Source organism: Echinops telfairi, unplaced genomic scaffold, assembly GCF_000313985.2.
Source record: "Echinops telfairi isolate 266 unplaced genomic scaffold, ASM31398v2 ScPeMD7_23;HRSCAF=83, whole genome shotgun sequence".
NCBI lineage: Eukaryota > Metazoa > Chordata > Mammalia > Afrosoricida > Tenrecidae > Echinops > Echinops telfairi.
Window position 1 is genome coordinate 73,999,929 of NW_022103920.1, and position 13,104 is coordinate 74,013,032.

Sequence of the window (13,104 nt, forward strand, 5' to 3'; positions counted from 1 at the left end):
CACTATGCTACCAGGGCTCCTTCTTCAAGATTGTGTGGGTCTGGGATGACAAGAGAAACAAATCCAGAGATACTCAGATGTGTATAAGAAAGAGCTTTATAAACAAGAGCAGTTGAATATGGAGAAAACACCCCATCCCAGACCAGATCAAGTCCGATATTAGCCCATATGTCTGATACCAATCTGTAAAGTCCTCTTCAGACTCACAAAACACATACAATGATGATGAGGGCAGGGAGATCACTGGTCAGTGGGAAGTCTTGTGGACCCAGTGGTGGTGTAAGCATCTCAGTGCTGGCAGGGGTCTCCACATGGCTTCTCTGGCTCCGGAGGTCTGACTCCATCAGCCTCTCTCCACGTGTCTTCTCCACAGGGATGTCTCACAGGGAATGAGCAGAGAGTGAAAGAGAGAGTGTGTCTCCCGTCTCCAAGGAGGAAATACCAAAGTTCCCAGAATCCTCAGGAGGAGGCCATGTACACACAGAGGCCTCATTGGCTATGACCTGATTGACAGGCTAGACTCCACCCCTTCCCTCTTAATCCTCAAATTGACACGAAATTATGTAACTACCACAAAGATATAGCTTATTGGAAGTAGAACCGAAGGCTATTGGACCAATGGTCAGCAATGTGAATGACTAATTTTGTGTTACAATGAGTTTCATTTGAACAGATAATCAAGGTATAACAATCTGAATCTGTTGTGTGTCAAGGAAGAAAATAAAAGGTCTAGTATCCCGTGGCTGATGTCAGTTACTTGGTTCCTGTCTGCAGAGTGGCCCTAGATTGAACAATTGAAGTCCAGTAATTTATGGAGATAACCCTTTGGAAGAAAAGTTTGGATATTAAATGACACAGGTGTCGCAATGACATTTATACACTCCATAGTAGGAACAAAAGTCCTTGAATTTAGTAAATCCTCTAACATGCTCAGCTGCTTACTTAACAGTTGAAGGTTCAAGTCCATCCAGAGACCCCTTGGGGGGGAAATGGCTTGGCAATATCCTGGAGAAAGCTCAGCTCTCGGAACCTGAGAGAACCCAGCTCTACTCGGACACATGCAGACAACGTGAGCTGGAGCCAACTCGGAGGCAAAACTGCTCATTTTATTTTGAAACTTGTAAAGGAATTGTTGCCTTTTAAAAAGAAAGCCGGAAGTATAAAAATGATTGACACTCTCATTCCTAGTCACCTGGGGGGGACAGAATTGACTTCAAATAAGAAAAAAAGTACGTAGAAGACAGCTGCTCGATTGTTTTGGATAATTTGACATTTAGTGTGTTTTTATTTGGCCTTATCTCTGTCTAAATGTTTATTTTATCCTTGTTTTTAGATTCCATCTTAAAATTCTCCTAATCATTCTTATGGCTGTTCTCAAATCTTCCTTCAACTCCTGTAATTTCCTGACAGTGTGCAGTCCAGGACCAGACAGAGTTTTCGTTAGTCTCCTGGAGCTCAAGCTCGTGTCTTGTTTATTTAGCTGTTGCTGTACAAATACCCTGGGCATACTTTTGTTTAAGTTTCTGCTGACAGTAAGAACTAGAGTATTTTAATGGTATCCCAATGCAAATATATAGCAGATTGTAGTGCACTTTGACTTCTGGACCCAATAACAAAATATCATAATATCTCCAATTATTTTATCAAGCAGTGGCTTGGTATATTAGTATAGGTACTTTAGAGCAACAAATCCACAGAAATTCATGTATAAGAGAGAGTTTTCTATAAAGGTTAAGTGCGCATCAAGAAAACATCCCAACCCAGTGCTGCCCAAGCCCACAAGTCCAACATTAATGCATTAACCCATATGTCCAACACCAATCCACTAAGTTCTCCTCCATCTCACAAAACACACGCAATGATGGCAACTGTAGGAGGAAAGATGAGTTAGTGAATGTGTAAACATTTCAGTGCTGGCAGGGGTCTCCGCACGGCTGCTCCAGCCCTCAGGGATGCATCGAGGTAGGAAGTGAGCCTTGCCAGCTGAAGCAGGGAACTGACTAAGGCAACTGCACCCAGGCCCGACCATCACAAAACAAGAGACCCGAGAACTTGAAAGGCGAGGCTCACCAAGCCATTTATCTCTCTGCCCTTCAATTAACCCACGTGTTTATCGGCCAGGTTGGCACAATAAACTTTAACCATATCACTTGGTTTGGAAGGTGGCATGGTCTAATACTTGATTTTTTCCCCCTTACTAACTAGAACTTGGTAAAAGTATTTTTATATAGTTGCACTGACTGACTGACTGACAATGATTATTAAAAAAAAGAAAAACATTATTTAAAAGTAAAAACAGACTTCAGAATTTACCACTAGAAGCAAATAACATAGTTGTCATCTCTAATTTAACCTGAACCACTGGCTTCTAATGAAGGTGTCCTTGTGAGCTGTGATGCATCCTGACTGTGTTTGAAAATGGGTGATTCAGTTCTGGAATATGTTTTTCAGAACTCAAAAGTATTCCGTGTCTAAACTGCACTTTATATCCACCATATGAACCAAAAGTTATTTCTTGACTCAAAAGACTAGCATTTAAAATTTGGGGAGTGCTCTTGCCTTGGGGAAGAGGAAAACAGAAATGGAAGAAATGAGAATTTAATTTTGAGTATATTTGAAGAATTATTTATCAGCAGTCCTAATTACTATAAAGTTGTATTTATTTCCAAGAATAAAGGCTATTTCTAAAAGAAGATTGCCTGTGTGCGTCCTTACCGAAGCAGACTTAGACTGTATTCTCTAGCTTTTAAAATAAGCTATACAATAGCATATTCTAGTTTAGGGGATCAATCTATAGTTACTACACATGAATGAAGCTAGAAAGGAGATATTTTTGTAAATAATTTGTCTTATTTGTTGTTGCTGAGATGACAGGCAGCAGAAACATACCAAAGACATAGTTTTTACATGGACGATGTAATGGTGCTTATCGCTTTCCTTCAGTTGCGTGACCATGCTCACCCTCCTTTTCTGCATTGTTTTTCCCTCTCTGCCGTCACGCTGCTGTCCCTTACGTTTCCGGTCTCTTCCTTTGAATTGCTGTTACTGACTCCATCTCATGCCGGAAGATCTTCAAAACAGCATAATACTCAAGGCAGACCGTCTTTACTAGTTAAATTACATAAAGTACTATTTGGTTTTAAGAAAATCTCGGGCACTTGGGGGTTAAAGTTAAAGGTCATTTCAGGGCAATAATTTGGGAGATCATCTAGCCTCCGTGGATCCACAAATATCTGGAGTCCATTATCATTTGAAATTCTTCTTCATTTCCTCCCTTTTAATCAGGATTCTTCTATATAATCTTTTATCAAAATGTTCACTAACAGTTGCTGGGCCCAAGTAATTCCGTGTGATGATAAAGGAAGTAGGTATTCATGAAGGCAATTAACCACATATCCTAGGTCTTCCTCCTATCCCTTACTTTCCTGTTCCTCTCCTGCTTCAGGTGACTAGAGATTATTTGTTGCACCTTGGTGGGTAGGGGTGGAGTGGGGATAGGCATATATTTTTACAACTACTGGCTTGCTTGGGCAGTCATCACAAGCACTAGATTAAAGCTTGATGTGACCTTCAACACCTTCATTGCCGGGCAAAGTTGTCTTCTGCGTAGGCAAATAGGACATAACCACCACCTTCCATGGTTCAAGGCCCATGAACATGCTGACAGCTCGACCGGGTAGCTGATCCTGAGCTCGCTGGCCTGACTCTCCACCTGAGGTAAAGTGGACCCTTCGCCTCCTGCTCCCTGGCAAAGCTGCTGTCAGGCAGCAGTCTGCAGAGTGTCAGTTATTCCCTGTCCCCAGCCTGACCCTCTCCTCCCGTCTGTGAGCAGCGTGGCTAAGGTACTCGTGTTGCTTTCTGTGCCTTCAAGTGATTGTCAACTGTCCCTCCGTGTAGAAATGTGTCACGAGCTGCAGACGTGGCAGCGAGTCCATATAAACCTGCCTCAAATAAAGTTCCGGCCCTTGGGGGGTTTTCCCTCCATGTGGACCCCCCTCACTCCAACTTTTTTATCCCTTTTTATCATATGACTTTCCTGGTTGCAGATTGTGCCCACTTGAACCGATTTGTCTTGTGAGAGAGCTAGACGCGTTAATCTTACATCAGGTAACTTTATTTACATGGAATTCTCTAGACAATTGGATTTGAAAGCACTGTGGATTCTGAGCATAGTGGATAATATTTTACATTTCAAAATTTTTTAGGGTATGGTTGAACAAGACAATCTGTGGTTGAGAAGCCCCAGTTATGATGTTTAGTGAATTTAGTTAAGGCTATTGAAGAGGTTGACATAGATGTTTATTTATAGTGACTAGTTTTCTCCAATAGAAAATTTATATCTCACATTCTATATGTTTAGCAGGTTTTTTAATGCAATAGGATTGATTAAACATTAAGGTTATCACTATATGTTCTTGGAGAAACACAGACAATTCACAATATACTTAAAAAGTATTAATATCATCACTTACTGGGTACATAAGAAGCAGAAATTAAAACATAAAGAACATTTGAAGTTTGTTACAACAAAAATTAGGATGGCAATTTTTAAGCAGTTTTGTTAGCACATAATCTACCTATCATAAATTCATTAGTTCAATTATATCAAGAAGAGTTGTACAATCATTAATGCAATCAGTTTTAAAACATTTTCTTATTTTTTGTTACTCGTTGGTAGCTCTCTATTTTCCCCCAACTTCCCCTGCCACACACTCAAAAATCCATTAATGTAGGTATAGTCTCTTTAGATTTACCTACTCTGTATTTCATATACAGAAAAAGATACAAAATCAACAATACTAAAGTAAAACAGAAAAACCTCAATTGAAAAGAGAATAGAAAATATTAAAAACTAGAACAAATGTAAACTGTGTCAAAGGGAGATCAAATGAAAAGAAGTTAAGTTTTAATATAACTGGAACTGTGATAATCCACTTTCCAATGTACTCTGCATGATAGCAAGGCTGTTTACATCCCTGGTCTATAGTCAGATGAGGTTTAAACTGTTCATAGCTGGGCAGCATCGGCTTTCTCCATCACGTTTGCTTATGCACCCATTTTGTTGAAGGTCGATTTACTCTATCAGCTGCCATGTAGTCAAATCAAAATTATAAATCTAATGTTTTACCATTAGGCTATATTTAGTCATTTTGGTGACAGTTACTGTTTTGAATTTAAAAAAAAAATTTTGAGCAAATTCTCCAACTTTTTGAGTTGGAAAAAGTTAATAGTGAAAAGGCAAAGAAATGTCCAAAGGAATTTTTGCTACAAAATATGGAAACAGATGTTTTATACCAATTTGTATTCAAATCCAATCATTTTTCCCTTTGAAATAACACTTAAATCATATATAATATGCTTTCTTATCTCTATGTCCAGATTTAGTCTTTTAATCTCTCATCCCATAATTCACGATAGACTTCTGATGGTCCTCTCTTCTGTAATCCCTAGCCAAACACCTTGATAACCACTGTCGTTGAGGTTTTCTTCTCTTCCCCTGCCCCCCTGCTATTTGTTTTCTGAAGTCAACATCTCCCACATCCTCACCTACATTTCCAACATTACTTTCCACCATCTCCCAACAAGAACTCTTGGGTATAGCCAAGTCAATGCTCTTACTGTGTATTCCAATGTCCAACATTTCCTCATATCTTTCTTGCTCTGATTCCTGGCCTCAAAATGCACGTAAAAGCTGAACATTGACTAGAGAAGACTGAAGAACAAGCAATACACTTAAAATGTGGTGCTGGGGAAGAATATTGAAAGCACCACAGACTGTCAAAATAACAAATAGATCTCTCTAGGGAGAAGTACAGCAGACAGAGTGCTTCATAGAGGCAAGAAAGGTGAGACATCATCTTACATATTTTGGACATGTTGTCAGGCAAGACCAGTCCTTGGAAAAGGCCATCATGTTGGGAAGCAGAGGGGAAGCAGGGAAGAGAAAGGCCCTTAGAGATGGATTGGCACCATGGCTGCAACAATGGACTCAAGCATGGGAAGACCTGTGAGGATGGCACAGTCCAGGGGAGTGTTTCCTTCGGTTGTGCATAAGGTTGCTGCTATAGGGTGGAATGGACTTGGTGGTCCCTAACAATAACAACAGCAACAAGTAAAACACTTACAGGCAGTTACTTATTCACATACTCCAAAATCAAAGCAAAGGAATTTAAAATATCGGTACAAGGGTTGACGTGTTCTGCATCTAGAGATCTGCCAAGGAAGAGGCAAGGGACAGGCCTCCATCCTCAGGCCAGCATATGAGACAAGGAAAAGATGAGGGAAGCAGGAAGGGTGAAGAAGCCAGCTTCCTGTTTGCTTGACTGCAGGCGCAGAACTGCCAAGTGGCCAGTGCTTTTATAGGTTAGTGCATGAGGCCAGCAGGGGATGAAAAAACTCCAGCAAGATCTCTTGAACCAAACAACCGCCCTGCTGGACTCTACTATCCCAGGAATTATTTGGCTTCTTTGTTCTGGGCTCTCCGGGTCTTACTTGCATACTTCCAAAGGAATCTCATCTTTGTGTGTGTGTGTGTGTGTACCAGTGCCTCCTTAATCTTGTCTGCAATGGTGCTGCCACGTGAGCAATGCACCTCTGCTGCCTTCACCTCTTTGCTTCAGGCCACATTCCTTGTTCGACTGCCTCGTTGACAGCATTGATATTGTTATCTATTTCTTCTCCTCTGCTCCTCTTCCCTCTTGCCAGGCCAGCCACTCTCTCTGCTGACTTAATTCAGTTTTCACAGAAGACAAGGGAAGCAGGTGCCACTTATACCAGTCTCAATAAAAGCTTCAAACGTTATGTAGTAAATGTTAAGCCATTATTTCTGGAAAAGGATAGCCGTTATTCAGCTGCACTGAGCTGGAATGGAGATGAGGGTGCTTTGGCTTCACAGCAAACCTGGCTCTATGTTTCTACAAAGCAGTGTTTGAGGAAAGGTCCCCAGATCCTCTGCAGGCAACAGTCTGAGGGGCTTCCAGCTGCCCATCGGAAAAGACGGGCAGTAGGAAAGCACGTTGGGAAAGAGGTCTGGCAAATTCTTGGTCCATCTGTAAAGTGGGGATTAGCAATAGTTTATTCATCACTGATTTGTTTTGGGGCCTTCAGAGAACACCTAGGAACACCTAACAGAGTGCCGGACATGGAGGAATCGAACAGAAAGTGACCTCAGTGCTATTCTGTGACCATTTTTAAAGACGATCTAAAAGCTACATAACTGGGCGCCAATGCAGAATTTTGAGCATGGTCGGTCTGGAAAGAATGGTCAGTCTGGCGAATTTCCGGAGGACAGGGACTAGGGAACATGCACCCTCCTGCTCGTTTCTGGCCCGTAACTAACTGCCTCATTGTTGTTGTAGGCGCGTGCGTGTCCTGGAATGAGTGCCCACTCATAGCCATCAGCGTAGAACTACCCTGTAGTCTTTCTTTGGATGTAATCTCTACAGGTGTAGTTCACTAGGTCTTTTCTCCTAAGATCGTTGCTTCTTAAATTCTTTGATTTTCATGGGTCTTGAAGACAGGAGAAATGAGTGATTGTGTGAGCAACCAATTCACTTGACTGTAAAAATAAATTTTCTCTTTCACCTTCTTCAAATTATGTATTTCCTGGGTAATTGGTTTGGTTCTTTTTATATACCATATCCACTAACATTGATTTGATTCTGATCCATATCAATCCTATTTAGGGATTCCCAAACTGTACATCTTTACTGGATAGGCAGCCTTGTCTTCCTCCCTCAGAGTGGCTAGTGGGTTTGAACTACTTCCCTTGAGAGTAGTAATCCAACACCTACCCCCTAGCACCATCAAGACTCCTCTGGTTTTTATATAGGACACATAAAAAATCATTTGGAGGATAAATAAAAGCTCTTGTCCCGTCAACTCTGAGTGTAAGCTTACTCACAGTGATGCCATAGGACACGGTGGAGCTTCCCCCCCGGGAGTTTCTGGCATGAACTCTCTACAGGAGTAGAAAGCTCCGTCTTCTCCTGGAGGGGACACTGGTGGTCTCCAACTACTGGCCTTGGGGTTCACAGCCCAGCACATAACCATTAGGCCACCAGGGCTCTTTCTGTCTTGTGGAAAATGTTGCCAAACGATGGCTAACATTATTGAACATAAACTCTGGGTCATGTTCTATATATCTTGCAGAGATGAACTCTCCTATCGGTATTAGGTCCTGTTGAACTGATTCTAGCTCATGGTCTTTTCAAGGCTGTGATATTTGGAAGATTATCGCCAGGTCTGTTTTCTGAGGCCTTTCTGGAGGGTTCAAGGTACCGAACCATTTGCTAGTACAAGAGTGCATCATTTTCTGTGCCTCCAAGAAAATCCATTAGTTGTCTCATCCTTACTCCGAATTCTAGAATGCAAGTACCATCAATATCCACCTTGTACAGATCAGGGAGATATCACTCTCCTTAGCTTCTCGGTGAGACAGAAAGAGACGAAGTTGTGCATGTGAACCGGCTGTGAGTAGCAGAACTGCTATATTCATGCAGCAAGCTGACTCTTGAGCTTTGCTTTGTGGCTTTAAAAAATTAAATTTGTTAAAAATTCGAGATAATTATAGGTTTACATTCAGTAAGAATTACAAAGAAATCCCATATTCTTAATGGTAACAATTTACAAAGTACACAATTATGGCAATGTATTATACAGTGATACAGTCAAGATTTAAACTGTTTGCATCACCACATACTGTCCAAGCACACTTCTCTCTCTTGCCTGTTCTGCAACCCTGCTGTTGTTGGGTGTCTTCGAGTAAGGTCTTCCTCGTAGTGACCCTATGGACCAAAGAACAAAACAACCCCCAGTCCTGCACCATCCTCACCATCGTTCATGTAATTGAGCCCCCGGGTCCCATCAGGTTCTGGGTTCAAAGTTCCCGAGATGAGGTCTCAGCCTCATAGCCTCGAAGGAGCTTTCTGACTGTACTTCACCCGAGACCGATTTGGCTGTGCTTTTGGCAGACAAGGGTGCATTCAGTGCTCCTGTCCAGCACCACCGTTCAAATGCACCGATTCGGCTTCAGTCTTCTTTATTCCGTGTCCAGCTTTCAGAAGCTTATGAGGCAATTGAAAACACCGTGGCTTGGGACAGGTGCACCTTAATCCTCACAATAACCCCCGTGCTTTTCAACACTTTCAGGAGGTCTTGTGCAGCAGATTTCCTGAACGCAGCGCCTCCTTCGATCTCTTGGCTGCTGCTTTGGCGATCATTGATTTGCGGATTAAAGTGAGACAAAATCCTTGACAACTTCAATATTGTCTCCATCTATCATGATGTTGCCTATTGGTCCTGTTGTGAGAAATTCTGTTTCTTTACATTGAGTTGTAAGCTATACTGAAGGCTGCAATCTTCGATCTTTACCAGCAAGTGCTTCCCAATCGTCTTGCACATTGCAGGTTGGTAAGACGCCTTCCTCCAATCCCGATGCAGCCGCCTTCTTCAGATAGTCCAGCCTCTCTGATGATTTGCTCCTTAGGAACCACTAATCTATTCTTACCTGGCAGGGGAGATACCATGATCATGAAGGTGGTTTTTCCAGGGCAAGGCTTATCCATTGCACTCCGGATGTGCTGACCCCTGGGATTTCCCCAAATGTGGGAAACTCGACTGCGTTCGCACTCTCCCCTATAAAAGAAAAAAAAGGAACCGCTAATCTAGGATACATTTTTATAATTTTGTCATTTCAAAAATGTTCCATAAGTGTAACTTTTTGTGATTTTTTTTTTAAAACAAGCTCACCATAATTCTTCAGACTTTAAAGTGGTGCATAGTAATAGTTTGTTCTATGTATTGGTTATTCTCCACATAGCTTGTTTAACCATCCATCTATTGAAGGTTATCTGAGTTTCTAGTCTAAAATTATTGCAAATAATATTGCTATGAACATTAATGTCTAGATATTGGTGTGAACACAAGTCTTCAAGACAATGCTGATATCTTTTCCAGATGACTGTGTAGCCACACTCGAGTGAGTGAACCACAGAATTGGATGTGAAAGGAGATAGTGGATGGTGTAAGAGATAGCACAAACAAACAAACAAATACATAAGGGTTCCTGGGGGGTAGGGTGCAGGAGAGAGAGGATGAGAGAGAGGATACAGGGGCGCTGATTACCATGGAGTTCAAGAAGAAAGAAAATGTTTTGAAACTGTGATAGCAATGGTACACTACTGCTTGATGGAACTATGGAATGATATGATATCTGTAAGAACGCCCAATAAAATTATTTTTAAAAAGCAAAGTGCTCCACTAAAAACAACAACGAATGGAAATAACTGATAGCATTGGAACACCTTTCATAGATTCTCCTAAGGTTTATGTGATAACTGGTGACTTGATGTTTCTTTAAATTAAAACATCTGTATCTGATGGCAAAACAGGTGTACCTGAGAGCAATGTTGTGGCTATTGAAAGGATAGAAGTCTTTGAATGAGAACTTGTTCACCTGTCTAAATAAAAGTATCAGACTTGGATCTACTAAATCATCTAGCATGAGGAATTCTGACCACTGATTAGTAGTAATTTAATAAAATTCTTCTTTCTTTCTCTACTGCCATCGAATTGATCCCAACCCACAGTGACCCGATAGGAGAGGGTAGAACTGCGCCAGTGTATTTCCAAGGTACTGACCCTTTACGGGAGTAGAAACCACCGAGTATAACCACGACACCACCAGGGCGCCCGTGAAATTCTAGAGTCATCTGATGCTGTAACTGGTAAGCCAGTCAATGTGCAAACAGGCATCTCTAGCTGAGCCCTACCATCCTTATTAGAGAAAAATAAATTAAAGGAGAAAGAAAAAGAAATGGGATGAGGGTAAATTATTTTTGCCTGAAACAGTCATGTCTGAACATTGCTGGTCATGCGTTTTAGAGTCATCCCCTTGCCTTTCTTATTAATGGATTTGTTTAGGTAGCAATGGGCCCTTTGCTTCAAGGAGGACAAAACTCAGAGATTTTATTATTGTATTAGCAATTTCATTAGTAATAAGCAGGTGATATGACAAGAAGACGTCTGATGGGGTTATTGAAGGAAGTTTTTTTTTTTGAAACCAAACCAAACCGAAAATAAGCCTAAGGTGAGAGTACTCCGCGAACTTGGGCTGCTGTTCTTAGGTGGCAGTGAGGGACCTGGGAGCCTCGGAATAAAGCACTAGTTGGTCGCCTGCTATCCTCACAGGTGTATTTGAGCCCATCCATGGAGTTCTTTGGACAATCCGTCTTGTCAAAGGGCCTCCTCTTTTTCACTGTCCCGCTCCTTTACCAAGTGTGCAGTCTTCTCCAGGGACTGGTCTCTCCTGGACCAAAGTACCCAAGTCAAAGTCTCGCCATCCGGGCCTGTCAGGGCATTCTGATGGTTCCTCTTGCAAGAGTTCCATGCCATCGTGAAGGAACTAGCGAGGACAAAGGCCAAGTCAACGTTGGCAGATCAAGATGAAGGCAAGCACCTTGTTCTTAACGATGTGAGCTACTAAACCCTCAGATAGTTTATTGTGTGAAATCATGAATTACCTTGCTTGTATATTGGAACCTACTTCCAACCTAAAAAAGCTTCCCCGACTAGTAGCTATCTCTGAAAAATCCGTTATGTAAAAAATAAAATAAAATTTAAAGATGAATATAGTGGTAAGAGACAGTTTTCTACCGATACTTCAATTTTCTCTCTGCAATGGAAACAAAACTTAATCAAATTACAGCAACACATACTTATCGTTTAAAACAGCAACCACCTTGAAGAATCCGCTATAAACTTGGAAAAATACTAGCGCCATAAAATGGATGAATAGTAGATGGAAATGTAATCTCAATCAATGAGGTTTCAGTGATCACAGTAGTTCTTTAAGAGGATCATTGGCAATTCCTCAAAAATATCAGAGCACAGCTTAGATCGTTGAATCTATAAGGTAAATATTCCAATATATATTCATTGCCATTGAGTCAATTCTGACTCATAGTGACCCTGGTTATGAAAATAAATGTTGCAGGCAAGAAGAAGTTAATTTTTCAGCTGTGTATTTTTACATAGGGTTCTAAAATGTTAAATAGAAATGTCACAGCCACCCTCTAATATAATAGGGGCCTAAGTGCAAGTTGAGAAAGAATCCAAGGAAGCCCCCAAATGCTCAATGTATCATTGTAGTCAGAGTACAAATAAAATAAGCTAGCTTTAGGTAGTCAGGAAGTCCAGTCTCCCCAGAGTACATCCAGCATTTCTTTAAACCAGGCTGCGTGCCAGTCTGGAAGCACCTGGAAGATCTGTGTTACATATATATATCTGCAATATTTACAGTCAGTATAATCAGAGTAGGAACACCCTAAAAATATGTTGTCCTTTTCTTTACTGAATAGTGTTTCCACAATAAGCTGAGATTTCAAAAGAATTGTGCTTTAAAACTACATAAGAAGGCTCTCTGTTATTTATTTTATATCAAGCAAAAAAAATTAGGATTCGAACATTTACAAAGAATTATGAAATTCACAAAGACAAGAGATTAAATAAATTATTCCCAAAATTGTTCAAAAATCTTCAGGGCTGTAGTCAGAAAGGTACATTTTCTTTTCTAAGAAACAATCTATTTACCTAAGGAATAATGTTCTAAATTCATCTGCAAAGATCAGCTCTGTGAATTTAACAAAAAAATCATTTAAAAAAATCACTTTTAATTAAGTATTCTAAATTCACTGATCCATGCAATAGTGAAGATGTTAACACAACTACATAAGCAAGGATTCATTTCATTTTACATAATATCTTTAGCTAGTCTGTGGCAAAGTTCTTTTTTTCATGAAAACAATATTCAGCAACTAGATTTTATAGTACTAATGTAACTTGATTTGTTAGGTGACTTAAACTGATAAATGAAATAATCTGTAATCCGGTTACCTTAAATATATTGGATCAACTGTATAGCAATCTCCTTGATCACTTTTGAATACATTTGCAAATGCCTCCATAGCTTGTGATGGTGTACTCATACTTGGCGTTGGTACCAAGTATTGGCAGACTCCAGCTAGAACTCTGACCTCATCTTAGTGTTTATTCTCACATCTACCATGTGAAGCATGTGCCTTCGAGTGTTGGACTGGGAACCTT

At 40.7% G+C, this 13,104-nt stretch overlaps 1 pseudogene; it reads left to right on the forward strand.

Moving 5' to 3' along the window:
* The first annotated feature begins 9,500 nt into the window (after positions 1–9,500).
* Positions 9,501–9,626, forward strand: LOC115869300 (annotated as a pseudogene).
* The last annotated feature ends 3,478 nt before the right edge of the window (positions 9,627–13,104 follow it).